Source organism: Colias eurytheme, chromosome 27 (genome assembly GCF_061535395.1).
Source record: "Colias eurytheme isolate Ceu_HAF_F1 chromosome 27, ilColEury1 Martin Lab GWU primary, whole genome shotgun sequence".
Lineage (NCBI taxonomy): Eukaryota > Metazoa > Arthropoda > Insecta > Lepidoptera > Pieridae > Colias > Colias eurytheme.
In genome coordinates, this window is record NC_143006.1 from 7,013,490 (window position 1) to 7,038,793 (window position 25,304).

The 25,304-nt window shown below is 31.4% G+C and overlaps 1 protein-coding gene across 1 annotated transcript in view; it reads right to left on the reverse strand.

The window, feature by feature from the left end:
- nrm (neuromusculin) overlaps nt 1-25,304 on the reverse strand; it is a 385,531-nt gene that overhangs the window by 277,512 nt on the left and 82,715 nt on the right. The window lies entirely within an intron of this gene.

Here is a 25,304-nt window from a genome sequence, read left to right on the forward strand (position 1 = left end):
AAAAGGGACGAATTTCGTATTATTATTGTCGAGTTTTAATCCAGTTAGTTAGGAAATTGTCTCGAGGTATTATGATAATTTATTTCCGACTGACTGGCCACAGGGACAATCACTACTGATGTTTATAATATTTTATGTGGGTAACGATCCGGGACAAATAATTTGTAGGCTAGTCTAGCGAGACAAATACCATGAAAAAATAAACTAGTTCTTATATGGGCTCCAAATTTAATTAAATTGATGATGATTAGATTGAAAATGATACGAATTGACAAAATATGTCCGTTGACACATAAAACTGAAAGAGTACAATAAATTCGATTGGTCTGGCGGGATCGCGGTTGGCCGAATTGGTCAGGCGTCCGCCCCGGAATGGCAAAAGACGCGGGTTCGAATCCCACCCTCGGGATCGAATTTATTCTATTCTTTAAAAAATAATATTTATATAGAAAGCATTTGAATGCCATAAAACCAAAATATGAAATTACATTGTCCTTTGTTTTTGGGATGAGGATAAGGATTAGGAGGATACGTTCAGTAGTTTCATCTGTGCATTGTCCGTCAGTCAGTCAGTCAGTCCCTTAGGTACTCATAATTATTATTGATTGGAGATCCCCATTTGGAAAGTCGGTACGGTAATGTTTGCCGCGGTTCCATTTATCTTTCGCGGTTTGTTGTCATATTTCACGTGATTACAATTAATTTCGTATTGGTAGATACTTAAATACTTACTATTTATTACATGAAATATGTTATTGAAAGCTTTGTATACTAGTTTATGTTTGTGACTTTGTCTCTGTTTTGTGGACGTAAGCTATTAATTTCTTAACTTACTTTGTGTATTTATACATATATTTCAAACTTTTTTTATTTATATTAAAAACAAAATCTTGAATTTAATGCAATCGCATCATTATAATTATTAATTATGGTAAAATAGAATATTATTATTGAATAGAAAATTTCTGCTATTCAAATCAAAAATATCTATACAACATTAGTCAAATTTAGCGGGCATTATCGAAAATAGGATGGCTTCAAATGATGCGAATAACCAAACCCGCAGCGGGTTTGTTATAACTAATCACATCACGCGAATTTAGCATTTAACACATACATAATAAAGGTCTAAACCGCATACGTAATTGTTGAAATTAATCACCTATGATGTGCGGGTGTATTGAAAAGGAAATGTTACGTTATAATGAAAATTTTGATCAATTTAATAAATTTTAGCCAAATTACCGATGATATGAATTTATTGGCACTAAATACTAATATTCTGTAATATAATGTTAGTTACCGACAAGAATATTACTATTTTAGGAATGAGTATAGATTGAAAATGTTATGTTATATCCACATCCCAATGGGTATATTGACTTCCGTTCCATCCTATCCTACTAATATTATAGAGGTACCTATACATGCGAAAGTTTGTGAGAATGGATGGATGTGTATTTGTATGTTTGTTACTCTTTCACGCAAATACTACTGAACCGATTACAATTAAATTTAGCACACTAATAGAGGGTAACTTGGATTAACACATAGGATAGGTTTTATCCCGAAAATCACACGGAAACGGGAACTATGCGGGTTTTGAACTCAAATAAAATAATTAAAATAATAGCGCTGACACAGTATTATTAATAGTATAATTTTATATTATCTGTGTTATTATCATCCAAAATCATTTGATAACAAACCTGTATCAAAGCGATAAACCAATACATTTGAAACAGGATTATGCGATAAAGCGTTATAATTTAAATTAAAGTATGATTAAAGCACGCAATAGCTTAACCTCGGATTAGTTCAGGTTTCAATAGATTTGCATTTCATCGCACTATTAATAATTGGCTGAGTGATTCATTATAAATTATAATGTTATTATTTAAAACGCAAAAAAATGTGAGTTTAACTTGTGTTTCTAAGACTAGCTGCTTGTCATGGCTTCGTCCGGGACCCGGGTAGGCACAAAAATAAATTATTACTTAAGTTACTCAGTAAATAATTCTTACAATAATTGCAAACTAAATCTGAGTATTATTTATTTCCGAAATAATAATTAAAGCGGTTTAACACCAATTACATTGATATTATAATATGTATAAGTTTTAAACTATTTTATAATACCTGCATATTTCTATTAAATAACATTTGCTCTTTTTCTGCGCACTTATAATAATACAAAATCAGACACGCAAAAAAAAAGAAATACACAAAATATTAAAAGTCACCTCGTTAACGAAAACCTTTACAAAGAAAAAGCCAGGCATCAAAACCTGGCTACACTTGCAAGCAAGCAATCCTATGCTAAAAGGGATCGGAATTACCTCAATCGGGAGTCGAACGAAAGGGCGCTAACAAATCAAACGAAAGCCTAACTTGCTTAGTTAAAATAACATAAGTTGTGGGTTAAGTTAGGAGCGGCTGTTTTCTTTGAAAATGTTTCTTGTGTTTTATTTTAAGCATACTTCATGATGTAGTTAAGGATATTTTATCGGAATAAACATTTAAAATACATAGAATTGATGTATTTTGAAAAATAACAGACTAGTTTTTTACTTAGGTACTAGTAAATTACTAATAATTATGAATCTAGTTGTTCTATAAAATGTACTCGTTATATTTGTTATAATGCTTCGTTTTTTATTTACATAACACAAGTGTACTGGAATTCATATTTGGTTTTAAAGCTTATATTTTTACATGTCTTTACACGCTGTTGTAGCAAAAGTATGTCTCTCTACATTAATCTTGTAACGTAAACGGACGGACTCCAAGTCTGTAGAAAACGCTGTATTTTTAAAACGATATTCAGAACATGTTTGCTTTATTTATCTTTATTCAAGCCATTGCTAAACTTTATTATGTTATCATGTATTTCAATTTTGGTACTTTAATGTATTATAAATATGTTATCATAGTAACAAACAAAAGAGCAAGAAGATATCAATATAAAATAGTTCAAATGTTCAGAACATGTTCCAAATCTCTATGCGATATTTATATAGAGAGATCATTACCGCCGCTTCCCACAACTTATATATAGCGCTGTCAGCACCTCTAAACCATTCGAGTTTGCTTGTTCGTGTGTTTGTCTTCTCGTTATATAACGGAAGCTTAAACGATCAATTTAACGAACTCAGCCTTTATTTCACTTGAAAACTCTCGAATATAATTGATCTACTGTTAATTGCAGGTTCAATTGAATAAATTTAAATATTCCGAGATTATGTATCTATAGATTTTAATATTTTTAGATATAATATATGTGTGTTTGTACGCAACTACTGAATTTATATTATAACTAGCGACCCGCCCCGGCTTCGCACCGGTGCAATGCTGATACTAAATAGTAAATACACTACAGAAAAACTGTGAACGTTGTATATAAAAAAATATGGCCCGCTCCGGCTTCTGGCTGGTTCACACTTTGATTAGTGCGAGTGCAGGTGATGAGTAGTACTACGTGTGGACAGCGACTGTTTAGTGCGAGTGTTTAGTAGGCTGTGTAGTAAAGTGAATAGAAGCGTGTTCTATTTTTTTGCGAGTGGACTGCGAGTAGCCACGTCCCGCGCGCCCTCCCTTCCCCCTCACTCGCAGTGTGCCTGCCTAAACACGTCTGGACAGGAGTGTTTAGTGTTTAGTGTTTAGCGTAGTGTGTAGCGTCGCGAATTTCACCATTGTCCTGCACTCGCACTAATCACCTGCACTCGCAGTTGAATTGGACACTACTCGCACTACACACCTGCACTCGCACTAATCACCTGCACTCGCACTAATCAAAGTGTGAACCAGCCATACGCAAGGGTACTGTATATAAAATATATAGCCGGGCGGCCGGCCGGTACCGCCGCAAACGCTACGTCCCGCAATTTTTAAATCTGTAATATCTTCGAAAATATTCACTTAAATCATACGGTGTAAAGGGCCATATAGATCTATATTAAATTAACAATGTATTCAAGGTATTTAATTGGTTAAGGATTAATGCTGTATTGGTTAAAATCGCTTCGAAAATTAGCCATTATTTGTCGTAAAAAGTAAATGACAAAAAAAAAAGTTATTGTGGGTTATCCATAAGAGATAGACATATACCATCACGGACTTTTCTGTAGACCTTTGCAATGTGTACAATACTTAGTACATTATTTTGATAAAACTCGTAGGATTCAGCCTGCGTTTGCAATGTAAGCGGAAAAAATGTAATTATTTACGACATCACATTAGAAACCTCAAAAATAACAGTACTTCTCCACTATTTAATGGATGTTATTATACATATAAACCTTCCTCTTGAATCACTCTATCTATTAAAAAAAACCGCATCAAAATCCGTTGCGTATTTTCAAAGATTTAAGCGTACAAAGGGACATAGGGAAATAGGGACAGAGAAAGCGACTTTGTTTTATACTATGTAGTGATAGTGAAGCTGTTAAAAGCAATTTTATAATTTTTGTAGCTAGTTTTAACTTTAGAGATTAATCAACCTTAGTTGATTTATTTATTATTGAAAGTATATAAAAATTTTAAGGGAAATTTACTATGCACTTTAATTACGCACACACATACATGTTACTAAATATATCCATAATATACACTTGATTTACATCTATGCCTACGACTTGTGGTTCCAACTGGCTTTCCGCAATGCTGTCTAGCAAGTCTGATGACATATCACATAGCATAACTCTCCCACAAAAAAAAACAATCTATTTTCGTACAAACGTATAGCTATTAATTGTATAGAGGTCTATAATTATAGGCAAGCAGAGGCATATAGCAAGCTAGGTATGATAAGTGGGTAGATCACATACACATTATTCAATAGCTGTGCTCCGCGGTTTTAGCCGCAGTGCTCTGCTCCTGTTGATCTTATCGTTATGATATATAGCCTATAGCCTTCCTCAATAAATGGGCTATCTAACACCGAAAGAATTTTTCAAATCGGACCAGTAGTTCCTGCGATTAGCGCGTTCAAACAAACAAACAAACTTTTCAGCTTTATAATATTAGTATAGATTATTTTCCCGACGTTTTGCACAATTTCTAAATGTATAATACTCGCCTAAATTCAAACACTACAAAATACTATAATGTGATATAAAAACATCATTAAATCGAAATCATATACATTTTTTTAAAAGCAAACATCAAACACACCCTTTAAGTTACCCATTAAACCACTTTCCCGAACAACAATAAGTTACAATCAAAGAATTAACAAAAAGCAATCAATCTTCAAAGTAAATCTATCATATTTCGCATTCAATCCCACTTCCCTAATTGAAAATAATTTGTTAGATTAGAAAATAAACGAGCATTTAACGAATTCAAGGAAAGAGGAAAAATTTTAATGGCAAAGTTACTTTCAACGTTTGACGCCGAGCGGATTCTTTAAACGCAGGAAAACTTTGACAAATCATTAATCTGAAATAATGGCAGCGTTTTTGGAATATTTCTGTATTTAATATTTTGAGTTGTTCGAGCAAGAATGAGGGAGGAATGCGCAATTTTTTAAGAGAAAGATACTCAACCAGTTCATTGTAGATTTTATTAAGTAAGTAAGTATATAGAGAAAGAAAGAAAAGAAAAACGTAACAACAACCTCAATTTGATACTTCATATATCTAATTCAAACCTGGATGAATATCACGTTGTAACAAAATTAATCTCTTTCCGATTTTAATCGCAAAGGATTGTGAGGACCTTTATTACATTCTAATGAAAAAAAATTGACCGATTCCGAATGAACTTTGGCATCGAGATAGACCAAAGTCTGGAATAGCACAAGCTCTTTATCTGAGTATCATAATATGACAGAAGTCGCAGTTAGAAGTTAGTGAGATACAAATTGTCCATTACACCAAGGTTGTAAACATTACAGTAAATATTTAAATTTGCTGACAGCGATCTCTCTCAAGGGAACACGGTTAAAACTGTATATCTCTTAGAAACAGTTTCTGAGCCAAATAAAATTAAATAAACACGGCCACTTGTATAATTTTACTGGACCTTATGTGTTGGATGTCTCTATACACAAGAGAACTAAGATAGTTATGTTTCGAATGTTTTTATGTCAGTACTAGTTTAATTGTAACCTTGTGGGATGTTTTATGTAAGTTCTAGTTTATTACACTAACTTTGTTGTGCAAAGACCCTGCTAATAATGAGTATATTAAAAAGTTATATTAAAAACTAGCTGTGCCTCGCGGTTTCACCCGCATTTCTCCTCTCCTGTTGGGCTTAGGGTGATGATATATAACACCGAAATAATTTATTTAAAACGGACCAGTAGTACCTGAGATTAGCGCGTTCATACAAACAAATAAACAAACTCTTCAGCTATATAATATTAGTATTAATTACCCGTAAGCGGCAGTATAAAAATTAAGCATATTTAAAGTGCTGAAAATTGAAATTTCTGGCTTAAAATTTATAGATCAATCCTGCAGCTTTTCCATTCACCATCAATAGACATTAAGCCCAGATTTACCTATATCTAGGAAATTCCATGACATCCACACAAACAAACCAAACGATCGAGCTATTAATAAAGAATGCCGCTAGTTTGAAGTCACACTGAATCTCCATGACATCGCAATAAAAAGTCAACTTTATTGCCTCACCATAGCGTTCATTTCGCATTAACACTTAATCACCTGAAAGGTTTAGATAGGGGCTTTTTATTGACGTCATAAACATGACGTACCGCCAACCAAACAGTTTACGACTACTTTATGACGATCACGACAATGTTATCGTAAAATTTAGATTAGCAGCCCTTCGTATGTGTTGATGTAATGACTGATATCACTATGTAACAACTTATTCGTATGGATATTACAGGTAGCAGTATTATAGACCCTAGATTAGAAGCTACCGTACGAACGTAAGTGGTTTACCAAGTACTTTTTAAAATCTAAACTACGTAGGTACGTAAGAATTATCCAATAATAAAACGCATTCACATCTAATAAACGTATATTTCTTCTAAATCTTCTTATATATAAAAATGAATCGCAAAATGTGTTGGTAAGCGCATAACTCGAAAACGGCTGAACCGATTTCGATAATTCTTTTTTTATTATATTCATTGAAGTACGAGGATGGTTCTTATGTAGAGAAAACGTAAATATGTACCACGGGCGAAGCCGGGGCGGACCGCTAGTATATTATATAATGAAGACTAAATACTATAACTAATTTGCATCTAAATTATAATAAAATTTTAAAGTTTCGCTTCCGTCAGGAGCTCCAATAAGTACCTATATTTTACTCCTATATTGAGAACAACGTAAATTATTAAACCTGTACATACACAATATTATTAGTAGAACTCAAATGGTAATTATATTATATTTTTCGATACGAACATGTTTAATCAACGCATTATTACACATTCATGCAATGGACATAGTGAGTAAACATGTACTTAACAAAGTAAATAGTCTATTTAAGTTTAAGCACTACACAGCCACATTCCAACTTGTTTATATTTATTTGACAATGACAAACATTCAACTCCTACATCTAATTACATGTAAATAAATGATAGAGTCCACTTTGTATGTAAGACAAGTTTATCGCTCATATTTATAAACAAACTAGTAGCACGTCCCGGCTCCACCCGAGGTAATAAACAAAATAATATGATACTGATAGTCCGTAGCTGTCTATTACAAATAATATTTTTTTAAATCAGTTCAGTAGAGCTAGATATTACGCACTTAAAACATCAAAAAACTTGAACCTTTTTATAAAGTAGATGAGAAAAATTTATAAATAGCAACTATCTTTTCTTATTATACACGTATGGGAATTTATAAATAGTAAACATTTTAAATAATCTGTAGTTACAATTATAATCACTGATATGCTAGATTTTATTAATTTAAAGTTATTGATAACACATTTTAAAACCCTATTAAAAACTTATAATTATTTGTCACTGATCCATGTTTTCAAGTTTTTAGTGCTGGACTCTTCCAGGTCTCAACCTGAAGTTGTCACTTTATAAAAAGAAGAACTTTATAAAACTTGTAACATTAAAAAACTTGATTTATTCTATAAAACAGGTAAGCTTACGGAAAATAATGTCGTAGCCGCGTAGCACCGTAGCGCCGTAGCAAATAACGTAGCACTCCGTAGCGTTAATACTTGGGATCTTCTCGTAGCGCGACTTTAAAAAACTCTGACATCCTTTCCTTAAGCTATGTTTAATATAAATAGCTTGAAAGCGACTTAATTTCGAAAGTAAATACAGTGAAATTTGTACGCAGATTGTCTCGAAGATGCAATTTTGAGATTCATTGCAATATAGTTAAATGTACTTTTGTCGAGGATTTTAACATTAAAATTGATATTTAATTGCATATTTTCTTTTCTTGTTTCAGAATACACTGGGGAGGACTGCTTTACACTTTAGCAAGCAATAAAATTAGACCACTATCGAATAAGTATTCTGCGTCTACAATAAATTTTATATTATTCGTCCAACCCTTCCCAACATTACCAAAACAAACGCACATAACAATTTCCAAAATTTTCAGACGTTCCATCAAAAACGTTCCAAAATCCTCAATTAACCGAAACAGGCAACTGTACTTATTTCGATGAAACTTTGACAATTTCGAGTAATTTAAAGTAGACTTGAATAATTGGCAGCCCTCTCATGCTCTAAGATCTCATTTAATTCTCAATGGAAAAGTTTTCTGAATGTATTTGCTCAATGAGTGTTAAAAGGTTGCAAGATTAATGAAATCCGCTCCTTTTGGTAGTATGTTTAATGAGATATTTGGGAAGTAAATTTTATTAAAAGTTATGTACATAGAATGAAGTCTTTTGGGTGAATATCAGAAGAAACATATTATTTTCTTGAAAGACTGAGATATTATGGCAGTGCTGGTGCAAACACTGCCATAATATCTCTTTTACAAGTGTCATATACAAAAACTCTTTTGAAGGTGATTTAATCGCAATATGGTAGCTAAATATAAATTGTAACTAACATTATAAAGCCTTTTTGTCCGTCTTTTTGTCGCATTATGAAAAAGGCTAGATTAGAAGGGAAAAAAGAGTTATGATTACAATAAAGATACTATAAAGACATTGGATAGGTAGTAGAGTACCTAGTAAATACATAAATTTTTTACACATACAGAAATTTTTTACCTATAAAAACATAAATAATCTACTTATAGTTCCCGAACAAAACTCAAATCTCATGGCATACTTTCTTATGTAAACAATTCACAGCCTACTATTTTAGAAGAATTTTAATAAAATCCTATGATATAATAATTCTACATACTAAAATATTAAGCCTATTCCCCGATGAACAGTTTTACTTGAAGTACAGCCTCATTTCGCCGTCCTTTAACTCTCATTTAATCTATTTTCAGGGATGATATTACCATTATTTATAATCCTGTTGCGATGAAATCTATAATATAAAAAATGAATCCCAAAATGTGTTGGTAAGCGCATAACTTGAGAACGGCTGAACCAATTTCGATAATTCTTTTTTTATTATATTCCTTGAAGTACGAGGATGGTTCTTATGTAGAGAAAACGTAAATACGTACCACGGGCGAAGCCGGGGCGGACCGCTAGTTACATATAAAAACAAAGATCTCCGAATAAAAATGACCATTTTTATAGGCGAAATAAAAAATACAATTTACGGGCTGTTTTTACAACGAGCGATAACTTTTTTTATTTAGCTAGACTTATTTTAGAAGATTGTTAAAATAATCCTATAATATAAATAATTTGGAAAATCCAAAAGTGCACGCCTCATAATTTTTTTTTAATAAATATTTATTAATTATTATTTTTGTTTATTTAATAACAATTAAACCACATCGAATCAGACCCTGAAAAATGAAAGGGTTCTATTCCTGAGCATACTCAAGCGTAAGAGAAAAAAAAAGACTCGATTAGTAAAGTATTTCGGTCGCTATCGTGTTAACAAGAAAAAGGATCCGCACATACAGACACACGGACGTCCAAGACAGAACTTTTTTAAACTGTTTTTTAACTAGTTTAAATAACAAAAATGACATCAAAAATATCATGAACGTTAAAAATAGTGTTTTTTCTTAATATGTGTGTGTATGTATTATCTTACAAGTGCAATGTATGATACATAAAGACATTTTAAGTTTGAAAAATCAGATGTTTTGCGCGAAGTGACAGTAGTACCCACCTCAACGCTTCGCTTATGAGGCGTGCAAAATGAATCGCAAAATGTGTTGGTAAGCGCATAACTCGAGGATGGCTAAACCGATTTCGTTAATTTTATTGTTATAATTATCATAAGGAATATTCCTTGTGGTAAGAGGATGGTTCTTATGGAGAGACGTAAACATTGTACCACGGGTGAAGCCGTGGCGGACCGCTAATTATATACTAAAACCCAGATCATCTTCGTTCACACAAAATAAATAAATAAAAAAAGACGTGTGGCACTCGGAGACTGCCGCGGTAAAGCTATTGCATGCTATGACTTCAAGCCACACCTCCGTGCCCGTCGGAGTGGGGAGCGTGAGGTTTTTTTGTTACGGAATTTCTGGATTCGGTCCCCGCGCTCAAGGCCCGCGATAGAATGTAATAGCTTAAAAATTGCTTTAAAACTTTGTCTACAAGAAAAACTACCAATGAAACTTTGCAAAAGGAGTATTGACTCCTTTAAAATAAATTCAACAATGACCACGTCAGTGAATTTCTTTAGCAAAATACGAGAAGCGTGGCTCAATTTAAAATAGATGTTATCTCTCCAATCCATTTAACATTGACCCCTCACTCGGGAACTCAGTCACTTGGACACTTGAACATGCAGGGATCTTTATAAAATGGATACATAGCTACCGACAGCTTGAGTTTGTCCCTTATAGCTGAACGCTTTTAAAGAATTTGAAAGGTTCCAGCTATTTTTGTTAGCAAAATAACTTGGATCATGTAAAGTATTACGAATAATTTTTATTTTAAGAACTAACTTTATTAGTCATTTTAAGGAAATTAATTGTGATTCACAGAAACCTTTTTTATGTGAGACGCCCTCACTCTAATATCTCGCTTTCTACGAACCCTCTGTAAAAGTCAAATTCAATATCATCTAATTACTACTAATATTATAAACGTGAATTTGCATATTCGTATGGTATTAAGAATCACGGAGAAATTGTTTACTGAAATTAAAAAAAAATTAGCTTCTATTTCCTAAATTCACTTAAATACCTTATAGTACTAATACTAATAACCTATTATACTCTGTCCATTATATTATTTGCTTCTTGACAGCTTCACGCCTATGAAGGATTGTATTGTCTATGTTAAAATGTCATACAAATAATTATCGTTCTTCATAGACAGGTCCCGCCCACTTAGTGATGTCTACACAGAATTATTCAATGATGGGTCGATAGATTATAATAATCGATAGAAATACTCTGTAAAATATATCCGATACAGAAAAACTATTCTATTATGTTATATAATTAATTAAACGTAAAGACAACCAAATTGTAAGATAGAAACCAATAAATAATAAAATATTAGTTTAGTTTAGTTTTAACATACAATGCATAGATATGTGGTCTTATTATTACATATCTTATTAGTACGTTTACGTTGTAATTATTATTTACGTACCTGATTCGATTTATGATAATATTCTGAATTTATAATTGAAATGGAATCACATTCGATATCTTTTGAACATCACTTCTGGTATCACCCGTCGAGCTGTCAAAAAGCAATTCTTATAGTGGACAGACTATAATACAGTTAAATCATAATTTTAGCCCCTTTACCAAAAAAACTAATATCTTTATCTAACTACCCTGACTTTCATATAATACGGTGCTAAACCAAAATAAATCACGCTGAAACATAATATAGCAATAAAAGCTAATAAAGCACAAAGATGTATCTCCAAAAGATTCGTTCATTCGTTCGTTCGTTCCCGGTTGTCGTGACAAAGTTGCTGTAACTTGGAATTGTCAATGATTTCATTATTGGAGGGAACGTTAAAATGTAACTTTTCAGCAGCGCCTGTGTTAGCGAGTTATATTTATTATCTCTATTTGAAACACAGGTTTATAATCCTGCCTTATTGTCAATTTCATTCTATTATTTTAGTAGTATGTAATTGAACATAGAAATTAAAAATGCATTTAATATTATTTCATCATTAAGCACATCAAATTAACCATAATATTGAATTTTGAAAGGACAATATTGAGTGAGAGACTTTGTATGAATGTCTTACATACAAAGTGATATACTATCACTAGTATAAGTATTTAATAATCTATGCTAGGTAGTATCCATTCTAAACATAGCAACACATCTCTATGGAAAATTGCCTTTATTTAAAAAAAAATCTTGTTTAAAAACTGCATCAGTTAATACTTAATATCACAAGGCCCAGCATCAGTTCACAAGCCACAATCAAACAAACTTTCAACCACCCATTTCAAGTGAACATGACAAAGAACATTTTAAACTACAAGTGATATCACATAATACAGCTCATTCATAAATATCAGCTCGTATTAAAACGCTACGCGAACACAACTCGCTACCACTGGGACTACGTCACAAAATTAAAACGACAGCACGACTAACAGAACTAAGTAAAAACAATCTGCACCAAATCTCACACTCAAAACTCGCACATATCCCCTTGCAATACAGTCGGAATTACAATGAAACCACATTCACTTCACTTCCGAGCGTGTAATCTAAATTAAAACTTAAGAGCTTTAAAATAGAACATATTTCAAATTGTCTACATTACTTAGCTTTTTAATTGGTTCCATTATGAAACGAATTTACGATCGAAAATGGCTCTTATAGCTAAGTGACATAAAAGTCATAATGTTTTTTATAAGTGGCTTGGAAAAACATTTGTTGTCTTACACAATTACTGTGGAAGCGAAAAGATATTTTATTTTTCAGGATATAAAGTTGATAATTGGACGATTCAATTTATGGAGGCTTTCCTAATTTGGTAATATTGATGTGAAGTCATAAAATACTTTACGCTTAATAAAGGTCTCAAAGCTAATTAGAGGAATTTTGAACATGAATATTTTCTTATTAGGTTTACCTTCTTTGTATTTTTATTGCCCAATTTATTTTTTTCGTTCATTACGAAAGTAAAATAATTGATGAATTAATAAGGAACACGACATTTAATTTGTATTCTGTTTAAATTATTATTTGGAGAAAACATTTTTTTTATTTATTTTAGTAATTCGTGCCTTTGGAAACGAAAATAGTTGAAGACACAGTGTCAAATAATACAGGCCACTATGTTATTCAAAATTAATCATCCATTCATGGGTTGTAACTTGTAATAGGCTTAGCTGTAGTTTTATCCGTGTGTGAAATAATCATTATTAGTAGTTATTATATTTCGAATAATATTTTTAAAATTTAATCTTTATCGTGAGCGAAACGTTTTTGCGTACAAATTAACAGAACTACAAACGAACAAAAAAATATATATTTTCATTGTAAGTATTAAAACACAAAGAACGCCGATATATTGATGTATCGAATATAAAGTAATTAAAACATTATCAACACTCCAATTTAATTTATTTGCATAGATAATCTATGACATAAATTTAATGCGAAACTTATGAGTTAAAACGATATAATAAACTTGATAATAAAGATTATACAGCCTTCCGACCATTGTAATTAGGGCTTTACACACTGTGCGTTTGTTTATCTAAACTAATGTTATAAAGATGGATTTGTTTCTTACGATTTGAATCAAAACTACACGAAAGATTGATTTTACTGTTAAAAAGTCTTATACTATATATTTTCTTCTATATTTAATTTTCTATCGCGTTTATTCTGTGAAAATCTTAGTAGTAGGGAAATGGCTTAGGCTACCGTAGTTCTATTTAATAAAAAAAATATAATATTATGTATTTCAATTCCGTTGAAAATACATTTATTTACAAATCCCACAAAGAAATACCATTTACCCACAATGTAAGGTTTCACATGAGATTTTTCATCGATATTGGTTACAGCGCGACGGCAAAAGCTTTTATTTATCTGAATATAAAATTTCAACCAAATCGGTTCAGTATTTTAAACTCTATCCTTACATTTTATATGAATTCAACTAGATTGAGTCGACCAAAAAATATCAATTTCTATTTCTATTGATTCAATTTCTATTTCTATTGAAATAAATCGTGTTTTTAAACCGTTTAATCCAACGCAATTTAATTTATTTGTCCCCCACTTAATTCACCTCAATTTACAATGAATACTGATCTAAATTGTAGATCAATGTGACATGATAATCTATCCGTACCTAGGCTAAGCCCGGATTCCTAAGACGAACTAAACCTGTACATGATAGTAGTGCTTACGTTACATGACCCTATCTTAGTACATCTTGATTTTCTGTTTCGGATGTCAGTTTTAAGGGATTTTTTAATGTATCGTCTCTACATAGTAAAACAAAGTCACTTTCCACCCTCAAAATTTCGTCGGAATTTATGTTTTAAGGGTTTCGAACCTACAGATAATAAGTATGAAAAAAATATTATCATTAAATTTAGCTCATTGAATTTATTCAATTTTATCTAAATTTTGCATTTACTTTGAATACTATAACTATTCTGCAAACAACACTCGAATAACTATTACTTGAAGTCAGAAACTATTACGTGAATCAAAGTCTTCAATGTTATAAGCCGATTAATTATAACATTGAAGACTTTGATTTATTTGAGTCCATGATTTATTCCATTCCTATTGGTTGCCTAACTATGAATACTTATAATTACGTAATAAATATTCTTATAAAAATACACACATTTCATTTTGTTATTTATATAATATATAGGTATGCGTAAGTTTCTGATTATGTATGTACTATTAGCAGGAGAGCCCGTGGGAGATCGTCCTTCACCGATCTGATAACCAGATGAGACGTATTTTTTATTAAATATTTTTTATAAACAAATATGCCTATAATTGCTTGCCTATCGAAAAGTGGTCATGGCTATTTTTAATTAAATTAACTTTTATCGGTTTTTTTTCATCACCTTCATACTTTTGATAACCAAATGAAATTTATCTGACTGATAGTTTTTGATACACAGAATATGCCTAGGTATGCTTTTTTTTCACCTATTTTGACTTACCTGTTTACACCTGCTTGCCAGGTAGTTATACACTGAAATGAGTAGGCAAGCATACCAACAGGAGCGGAGCAATGCGGGTGAAACCGCGGAGCACAGCTAGTTCCATATATTTACATTTAAGAAATTGTAAGATTACTAGATACAACACAGCACAGTGCGTACAATTTAAACATAAAAGTTAATATTACGACGCGATATTGTTGAAACGCGTTCATTGCGCCGTTTATTTTATTTCAAACTGTATTACTTTATATTACTCACGCAATAAACAGGGTGGCTTTATTTATTACGACCCTCCATGCTTTGGCTGTACAACCTTTCGCAAGACGTGTACAATTTTATAGGATTATAAATTTTATAAAGGGGACAATAAGATTCTTTTGTGTTTTATGTGAAAGGGGATCAAAGGAGCTGAGCTTCATGATAATAGAAGTAAGTAGCAATTGCTTTTGGATTAGAATCATTAACATGAGATTTAATTTATTTCATAAAATTAACAATTTCATACAAAACTGACAAAATGTTCACAGAATACATGTTTTTTTTCCATGCATAGTGTAATTTGTGTAAGCAGTGAATTTGTAACAGACTAGCTGTGCTGAGCGGTTTTTCTCGCGGTTATATATGCGGGAAAATTCAATAATTACCGTAGTTCATAATATGTTATTCTGATGTATTAGGATGTATTATTATGATTCTATATTAGGGAATATAGAATCATCATAGAAAAATACATCAAAATCCGGCCAACAGTTTTAGTATGAAAGATTAATAAACATACATAAATCATCGCAAAACGCATTTATAATGTTAGTAGGAAATAAATTCTCCTAAATGGGTTCTAGGAACTATCAAGTTTCTTGCCGATTCTTCTCGATTCACATGACATTGCAATTTCTAGCTTCACTAGTAAGCTTCTAAGTTTTGAACTAAATTGAAAGCGAATTTATTTGTGACTAGCTGACCCATGTCTGCTCTTAAAACTATTTTTTTTTTTCGCTCACACTTTTCCGCTCCTATTAGTCGTAGCGATAAATGCATAAAAATTCACAGTTCGTTCTTAGAACGTTCAAACTTTCAATTAAAACTAAACTTCAAAATTATTACATAGATACATAGCTTTCCGACCGCGGCTTTACCTGCTTTATCTAAAACTTAACAAATTATAGAAAAAATCATTAAAAAACCGCATCAAAATCGGTTGTGTAGTTTTTAAGATCTAAGAACACATAAGGACATACAGGCAGCGTGAAGCGATTGTGTTTTTTTGTGTAATGATAAGTATAAGTAGTATTATAATATTATTATCTGTCTCATGAGTATATATTTATTTTAACTTGAATTTAATTCAATACAACTAGTGCACAAAGCTAAAACAACATAGTACAAATAAGGCTCGTTACACATCACGCATTCCAACGCTAGCACGCTCACTGACCACCTCGGTTGCGAACGCAAATGCCATTCCAATCGGCTTGGTTGTGATTAGACGCCTAGTGCGTATTGCACCTAAAGCTGTTTGTATAGACTGTGGTCTATAGGTAAGCCTATAGATAGTAGTGCGTGGTAAAGGATTTTAACTAAACATGTCTTATGTGCTGTGCATGTTTTCCTTTTCTTTTAATATTATGATATCATTGTAAAATTTGTAATGGCGCATAAAATTGTTACTTAAATAAATAAGTAAATAACATTAACAGTGGATGTCATGTGTTGTGTCACGTGTTATGTCGCGTGTGTCGAATGCAAGTCGAATGTCACGTGTGATGTCATGTGTGTCGAATGTCAACGTACGTACGTAACGTAAAAGTAAAAAATAAAAACGATTTGATATCATTAATTACTACATAATTATTATTTAGATGTACTATTTACTACATAGATTTGATGTCGGTGCACGGGCTTAATACTTAATACGTATTTAGTGCATATCTATAGTGTATTTTTTTCAACACGAATCAAACGAGCCCAAACTCGATAAAGTTGAGTCAATTAATTACTGAGTTATCCTATGGCCACCTTCCGATTCCATCATCAAATCAGCTCTATGTTATGATAATTTTTCATCGCTATCCAATTTACATACGTTTACAAAATTTCAGCTCAATCGGTAACCGGGAAGTGAATCGAAGTTACTTGCTAGATTTCAATTAAGTCATCGAGATCAGAAAAAAATGCTCATAAAATAAAAACTACTGGGCTTATCCGAATCAAATTTTTATGGGACCAATTCGAAACTATTCCGCATCAATCAAAATAAGAATCACGTAAATCGGTTCAGAAACCTCGGCGTAATCGGTGTACATACATAAAAAAATTATACAGGTCGAATTGTGAACCTCCTCCTTTTTTGAAGTCTGTTAAAAAAAGGACAGGTGGAGACGATATTATATTTCACTGTATTGGTCTTATTCTGACCAGAATTGAATTTAGAAGTGCTTTAGTTTTCGTTAAAAAAATATTAATCGATGTTCTCAAAACAGATGAAGGATCTCTAATTTTAGTGTTTGTTATTATTTATCGATGTATATTCTCAATATCACGTTTAATAAGTGAAGTAAAACTTTGTAAGGAGACTGTGTACATCTAAGAACCAAAGACAAACGACGTGTGCTATCTACGAACCCGTACTTTGCCAGCGTGGTGGATTACGGCCCAAATCCCTTTACTTAGGAGCTCTGTGTCATTTACTTTATTTATCTAAGGGCCGATTTTTCAATGCTTGGTTAAAACTTATCCGTCCAATAAAGTATTACACGATAATATTAAAATGTCACGTAAACTGTCAAATACGGACAATTAGAATACGTTTTTAAAATGGTAGTTTTATACATTATTCGACGAATAAGTTTGACCAAGGATTGAAAAATTTGCCCTAAAACAATTATAATTTATTTAGGAGAAGAATTTCCAAAATCGGTTCCTTAGTTTTTTTTTTAAACAAATTAATCAAATCTTTTCATCATTAAATACGTGTAGCTAATTTACCAATATAAATCTGAAACCATAAATCAATACCAAATAAACATTAATTATTTAAGTTGAACTAGCTACCGCCCGCAGCTCCGCTTATTTACTTTTGAAATCACCGCGTTCAAATTTTCTCGAATAAATAAAACAAAATCAATGAAATTTATAGATCTTTAATCCCCCTTCCTAAACCAAAGTTAAATATTACAAGTGTCCCTCATTACAAATTCAATAAATATTCCAAACGAAAATGCATAATTTTACCGAATTTAGAAACAACGGAATTCAGGAATTGTTTTAACCCCTCAATATTGAGGAGTGAATATTAATATCACGCTTTGGCCCCGTACAGAATTTACATTATTAATAAAGATTTTAACGTAATACAATGTAACGTATCGTGATGTGAAATGACATAATTAAAAGCAGTGCTGTGATGTGACAATGGCAGGCACACGCGATCTGACGCGTGGCGTTACGTGGCGTAGCGTAACGTCGCGTAGCGTGGCGTAGTGTAACGTCACGTAGCGTGGCGTAGCGTGGCGTGGAGTGATAGTGACAAACACATTCGATGTGACGCAATGTCACTGTTGAATCTTAGGTACACTAGACATTCAAGTTAATAGTTTACCGCTATAGCTTCAGTTTTATGTTATGAAAAAAATATATATGAATAAAAGTGAAAAAAAAGTTTAATCTTACTAAAAATAGAGATAAAAGTAAAACAAAGTATGTTTTATTCTTTGATTTCTACCGATAATGTAATATATTACGTAAAGTTGAAATTTACTCTCCCTAATATAGGAAATAAACGAAGGTTGTTAGAGAACCCCAAAATCTGCTTAAATAATAAATTATGCATTCGTTTAAGAATTCCGACACGGTGTCTAAGACAATTCTTTGTCGATTTCCTTAAATCAACGACTGTTTCATATTCACCGCGTTTCGGACGCTTGGAAAACTTCGCATTTTTTATATTATAGGCGAAATGAAGCATTTTAAGAATATTCTTAGGTTCTATGTTTATTGTTCTATGTTTATACAACAACAAGTGAGCAGATTATAAAATCTCATAAAAGTACGCTATTATCCCAAATTCCATCTTTCCCAAAATCTAAAATTCTTATCCATACCTAGAATCATAACTTTTTTCTTGATAACTATTTTCTGTCACAATGCATCCAATTAATGCAGGTAAGTATTTAATAATAATAGTTTCACCAAATCAAATTCCACACTCATCATTTCCACTACAAAATTACTAACAGTCAGAAAAAACGCCACGTTTCCGCAAACCGTGTGAAGTGCCCTTACATCATTCTTTAACTTGCCCCTTATCTCGACGCGTCATTAATAAGGCTCGGAGCGGATCCGCGGCATAAATTCACACTTAACGACACCTGACAGTGTCCCACAGTTCTAATGGCTGTTACAGACGAGATGCGTTTTATATTTTTACTCTTTTATTTTGCAGGTTTCTTACGAGTGTTATAATGAGATTTTTTGCATGTTGTGTTGTGTAAAAATGTTACTGGATGCAATTTAATAAATTATGGCAAATATAAATAAAGAATAAAATTTATTATGAACAGAATTAAGTAATTTCAATTCTTTACCGCTCTTAATCTATGCAGTGTGATACCTAAAAAATCTAGTTTCCTATTTTGTGATGCTTGGCAAATACATCGAAAGAAACAATGAATAAAAAAAGTTAAAATAGTTTTATTCAGTTCAGTTTTTAAAGAACAAAAAAACTATCCAGACTTTATATTATATAATATAATACATTAATTTCGGATAATAATTGAATTAAACGCATCCCACCTTTTATTTATTCCCAGCGTGGGATTAGACAATGTAATATTTTTACTTTCTTTTTGTAATAAAAATAATGATGTTGTTCTTCTTAATTAAGAACTACTTACGCCTTCGCTAATTATAGGAATAGAAAAATTAATTAGAAAAGTGACTGAAAATAGTTATAATTTTTACTCAATGCTTATTGCATTAGTACTACGTGATCTTAATCCATACTAATATTATAATATGAAGACTTTGTTTGTTTGAACGCGCTAATCTGAGGAACTACTGTCCGATTTGAAAAATTATTTTGATGTTAGATAGCTCATTTATCGAGAAAGGCTATATGCTATAATTATATCATCACCCTAAGACCAACAAGAGCGGAACAATGCGGGTGAAACGGCGGGGCACAGCTAGTTGTTCAATGTTCATATCAGTCTTATAAACTTTTTATTATTGCCTAGTTGTAACGTAATAAAAAATAAAAATGTGATATTAATATTTTCGTTTATTTCAAGTACCTTACATCAAATTTTATACATTTTGATCAAGTACACAGAAAATTGAAAAATAAAACGAAATAGAAGCTGCGTATATTTTAGCCGCCATTTTTTCAAATTAATCTTGATTAAGTTCTAATTGAAGCGTAGGTATGAATATTTTTTCTATTTGACTCACGCGTTAACAAATTGGCCGTACCTGAAACAATAATAAAGGAGATTAAATAGTGATAAATATAATATAATAAATCTATGTTAATAATATAAATCTGAAAAGTTTATTTGAACAAGATAATCTCAGAAACTACTGAACCAATTGCAAACATTCTTTCACCATCGGATATGTACGTAATTCCTGAGTCTTAAGGTGCATTTAGATCAAACGAGCGAATTCTAACCGACTATGTCAAATTCTTTTAGTGTAAACAGGCGTAGAGCATTCTTTTGTTGTTCTTAGTGCGTTCGAAAAGATTCTATGCAATGTTCTAATACTGAACATCACTTAATACGAGTTTTCGTTTACACTAAAGGATCCCGAAATAATGCTCTTGCTCTAGTTCTGGCTCCATGTTCGTTTGATGTAAATGCACCGGACTAGGTACCACGGGTGATGACGGGGCCGACCGCTAGTATTATGATATAGTTTGTAAACCGATTGTTAATTGTTTTTCCTAATATGTAACTTGGTAGAGAATATCTAAGAGAAAATATTTTTTAAGTATTCTCTTAAAAAACGAACCTGAAAATGTTATCCAAATTTCTATTAGTTATTAGTAATATTTAAACAGATTATTATTTAACACAGATGCCGTACAAAAATGGTGGTCCACAAAGTCGCAATTTATTTTTATTTTCCGACAATTATTGCCGGGGTAAATTTGGTCATTTGATTTTGTACGGCATCTGTGTCATACTATTTCAACAGCTTTTAATCCATTATTCCGCAACGCCGTACAAAAATCATGGAGACAAGAGGAAAAAATCTCTACCTGTACTTTCGAATTCTCATCTGCACTCAGGTGGACAGCTTACAAGTGACATCATAGTGCTGAATCTTATTATTTTATGCTCTTATATCGTTCTAGATAGGTCACCTGGTGGGTCAAATGACCCATAATTTTTTCAACATGGGCCTGTAGTCTATATATAGTTCCTACGTTTGTATTAGTTAGTAGTTAGTTGTATTAGTTACGAAACAAGACAAACATACACATTTTTCCATGAAATGAATAAAAACATTAATTAGAATTTAATCCCATTTCTAACACTCATATGAAAAGTTTTCAAATTAAAAGTAAAGTACTTGACAACGGTGTTCGTATGCGTTTGACGTTAATGCTTGTTGGCTAGATAGGTAATAATTTATTTAAATGCTTCTCTGGTTAATAAATAACATTTAAAATAAATAAAAATATGTATGTGAGGTGTGTAACCCTTGTCTGTAATTAATTTGCTTTATTGTTTATCTTCCGTAATTAGTTTTATCGTAGATTCATATCTTATGAGTAAATTATTTATTCAAGTGTACTTTAGTAGTTTTTACATTTTATATTATGTTTACAGAAATTGTGTTATAATTTTTGATTTGAATTTCTTTTAAATTCGAACGGCCGTTTTTGCAAAAAGTTGACATATATATTAATAAAAATTAGACACCGCTTTTATATTTTTCAAAGCAATGTGAAATATTAATTTAAGATATAGGTAAACAAACTACGAATAGCGTATAGTGATTGTGGTGGGAATATCCCGTAAATTTTTGTTATCTAGTGTAAAGCAGACATTACGATAGTTGCCTGTGCTATGTAAAATATTACGTTTAAACGAACAAAATCTTGGAAAAATCTTGTTTTTAAACCGTTAGTACAAATTTACCTTTACCTACTTAACCAACAGCATGTAACTTATGAAAATAATATGGCTTGAATGGAAATCGGTAAAGTACGGTTTACTGTTGAGGCATCAAAACCAAAAAGTCTAAATTTTTATCTTTAAAATATCTGTACGATCCATTTCACAATTTGCATGTACAATACAACAAACTATTCAAGCGGGTAGTTTCAAATCAAACATATAAATAACAGGAGTACCTCAGTGGCTTGCTTCGGATTAGACTGTCAGATGGGAGCAAAGACGAAGGGCTCTACTGGGCTTAGGGTTTGGCTAACAATTGCTTATGTTTTGGATGTGTTTCTTGTATTGTAATTTGAATTTGTCTGATGTATGTGTGAGAAAGAGGATTAACAGTAGACTATGATGTAATGTAGATAATATTATGAAACTGTATGTTTCGTTGTCCGCACTAAAGTGCATGCTTGATAGTATTTTTTGTGGATTTTATTGTTTTTTTACGTTTTATTGATTGATATACGTATAAACTAATGTATTAGCTATAAGTTTATCAGCCAGTAAATGACCCATTAAAAAGAAATCTGTCGTTTTCGTAAACAATCGACAAACACAATTTATTTAAATTATGATTTCATATTGGTTAATTCTAAAGTAAAATCTCAAATGCTATAAATTATAATGTAATATTTTACTTTATTATCGTATAAACTTATAACATAATAATATTTAATATCAGGTCCTTAATTCACTTTTGCATTGAAATCTAAATTTATTGTTAACATCAACGGAAAATCATAATGAGCTAGCATTTCAGGGAATCGCCAAAATGGTAAACCTTTGTATCGTTTTAAATTAACGTGTTTCGTATATTTAATATTTAAACTATAATCTATAATATTTCGTAAGAGATTTAAATTTGAATAAATTATTAAGATAAACGAGTTTATTGTGAAAATAAACAAACATGTAGAAATAGTTTTTTATAAAAACTATTAAAGTTACTTATTTCATTAAAACAAATTGTTGGCTTTAAACATATCCCGAAGTTTATGGAAATCGTTAAATAAATATAAATTTCGTTATAAAAATTGAATTATTCTTAAATTCAAAATATTAATATTTTTATTTCTTTTTGGAAATTCAGTATAAAAGCCTGTGTTATAATTAATTTCATGCGAATTTCAATATTTTTATTCAAAATCTATAGGAATAAAAGTCAAACAGAATATTTAAATATGAAACCATTTAAACATAATATTTCGAAATCCATAAACTATAATTTTTATCATAATGTATTTCTCACTAAAACAGACTTTTCCGTTTGAACCAGTAATGCTTCAGATAATGTTTTTTTTGATAAATATACAAAAAATATACTCGTAAATTCGTAAAATATATCTACTGAAAAAAAAAAATGTACCACAAAGGTGCGGTTAAACTAAAACGAAAAGATTTAAACTACTATACCTTTAAACTATAAAATTATATATATTTTTTTTCGCGTGTTCGAACCTGGGACCTCTCAAACATGCTAACCACTTAACCAACAATAGATTGGCTTATCACAACAGATCTCAGGTTAATGAACTGTCACCACTTGTGGCCATAGCCTCAGTTAATTACAATACAATACTAGCAAGAAGTTTATGAGATAATACTATTGGTAGATATTATCTATCGATACTAACATCACTACATCACTACATAGTATAAAACAAAGTCGCTTTCTCTGTCCCTATGTACCTATGTATGCTTAAATCTTTAAAACTACGCAAAGGATTTTGATGCGGTTTTTTCTAATAGATAGAGTGATTTAAGAGGAAGGTTTTAGTATATAATGTATTATGTTTTAGACAAAGCGGGCGAAGCCGCGGGCGGAAAGCTAAGCTAAAGTAACTAATATTGTAAAGAAAATCGTTAAAATTGATGATGTTAAAACAATACGCGGTAATTATGTCTGTATCGTCAAATCGTGCTAGAAACTCAATCATTTATTTAATCAATTAGACTTCTTCTAGCACTTTTGAATCGTCATAACGTATTTTTAACATTTACCAACGTATATTCTTTTCGATCTATCGTTTTGTACAAAACTCTGAAACGACTAGATATAAGTACATTTCACTTGTAGTTAATAAATTGAAGTTTAAATGAGACGGATCGTATGGAACTTTAACAAAAAGGATCATCAAAATCGGTCCTACCAGTCGAAATTTATAAGATTTAATAACAAATACTTAGGTACAAAAAAAAAATAATGGAGAATTTCCTCTTTTTTTTTTAAATCTGTTGAAAATAATCGATTCTGTCAACTTTTCCTACTTATTACTAAAATAAGTATAAAAAAAGTCGCGGGCACAAACTAGTAATATAATATTCATTCCTCAACCACGAATTTCCCTAATAACGGAATAAATAAGAACAAACGAAGTTACACAAATAATGGAAAATCTAATACTGGAACCACATTTTGTTTTCAAACGAGTTCAAACGAATCAATGAGTTTTACCGAATCCCTCCGATTGTTTTGTGTGGTGTAACGTATGAGCGGTAGCGGGAGCGGGTTTATTTTATTTTATAAGTTAGATAATATTATTTTTGTTAACTTTGTTAAAACTTAATACACTTATCGACATATTATTAATTGCATTCTATATAAAATATGCAAGCCCTAAATCTAACACTAATAAATAGTTTTAAAGTAATAAGAAACGTAGAGCTAATTTATGGCAATTACTCGTCTTTATGCGTGCATTAAGGATTTTAAAAATCCTTTCACCGTTTTATATTATGTAAATGATCCCTGAATGCTATAGGATAAATATGTACGACTAGCTGTGCTCTACGGTTTTACCCGCAGTGCTCCGCTCCTGTTGGTCTTAGTGGGATGATAAATATATTATAGCCTATGGGCTATCTAACAAAAAAAAATATTTTTTTCAAATCGGACCAGTAGTTCGCGAGATTAGCGCGTTCAAACAAA